Source organism: Belonocnema kinseyi, chromosome 10 (assembly GCF_010883055.1).
Source record: "Belonocnema kinseyi isolate 2016_QV_RU_SX_M_011 chromosome 10, B_treatae_v1, whole genome shotgun sequence".
Taxonomy (NCBI): domain Eukaryota; kingdom Metazoa; phylum Arthropoda; class Insecta; order Hymenoptera; family Cynipidae; genus Belonocnema; species Belonocnema kinseyi.
The window spans coordinates 7,066,404-7,067,664 of NC_046666.1; the positions used below are offsets into that span (position 1 = coordinate 7,066,404).

General features: G+C 32.0%; 1 protein-coding gene across 1 annotated transcript in view; it reads right to left on the minus strand.

Annotated features, from left to right (window-relative positions):
• Positions 1–1,261, minus strand: part of LOC117182197 — a 28,061-nt gene that overhangs the window by 19,365 nt on the left and 7,435 nt on the right. The gene's annotated exons all lie outside the window — the stretch shown is intronic.

Consider the following 1,261-nt stretch of genomic DNA (forward strand, 5'->3'; position numbering starts at 1 on the left):
ATCCACGAGTGATTCCAGGACTCGGCCGGTGTGCAAAGAAACTGCACTACCGACAATGACCGACATGAGGTAAATGAAAGTGGCCCTCAACCCTTAACATGTGTGCGTCGCGTGGCCATGGTAGGTATATCGCACGCACACAACCTGATATCAGCTTTAACTCAGGCAGATTTAGAATTGAGATTGTTGGGCTTTTACTGTTCGATCCCGAAGCAAGCAATTTTGTGACAGATACAATCTGACAGATAAATGAGTCATTTCGTGTGTTTTTAACTGTCCAGTGTTTCATCTTAAAATCCGTTTGTACATTTTGTACATTTTGTATATTTGTGCTATAATTATTATCCATAGCTGGTTCGATTTAATGCCAGATTAAGCAAATCTGCAAATACCTCAAGAAATTGTAGGTTATGTTTCTATGTTTACCTTTCAGCTCCACTCTCCTCATCATTGTTTTCAGAATTATCACACCAGGTGCGATCGAAAAATCGTTGGATTATCAACATCAACCCCTAAAGATTTGACTTAAAAAAAGAAAGTCCACCACATATTTTAAGTGACAAAAAATTTAAGAAATGTACAACTTCAAGTCGGGTGGTCACTGACTGGGAAAACCGAGAACTATAGCTCAGATTTTTGAACACCAAGAAGTACCTTAGAGTTTAGAGGAAAACCCGGAATTTTCCAGATTAATTTTTTACTTTTGTTGATTTTATCTACATTTGCCTAAAAAGTCATCTTTTTTGGGTAGCAAAATCAACTATATTGATGAACACTCGTCTATTTCGAACAGCTAGTTCGATCTTTCAGATCTTTTAGGTTTTAAATTAGAAACAGTTAAATTCATTCAAAAAATACGAATTTTCAACGAAATACTTAAATTCTCAACTAAGAAAAAGTAATTTGAAAAACAAACAGTTGAATATTGAGTTAAAAAAAAATTAATGAAAAAAAAAGAAGATTTTTCAACAAAAGAAATTAATCTTGAACTAATTGTAAGATTACGAATCTTTTACAAATAAAATGAATTTTAAAGAAATTAGTTCAACTTTCAACCAACAAGTTGAATTTTCAACAAAATACTTGAATTCTCAACTAAAACAAATTAGTTTTCAACCAAACAGTTCAATTTTCAACCGAATAGTTAAATTTTCATTTTAAAAATTTAGTTTTAACCCAGAATATAAATTTTCAACAAAAGAGATGAATTATGAAGAAAGTAGTTTAACTTTCAACCAAAGAGTGGAATTTTCAATCAAAG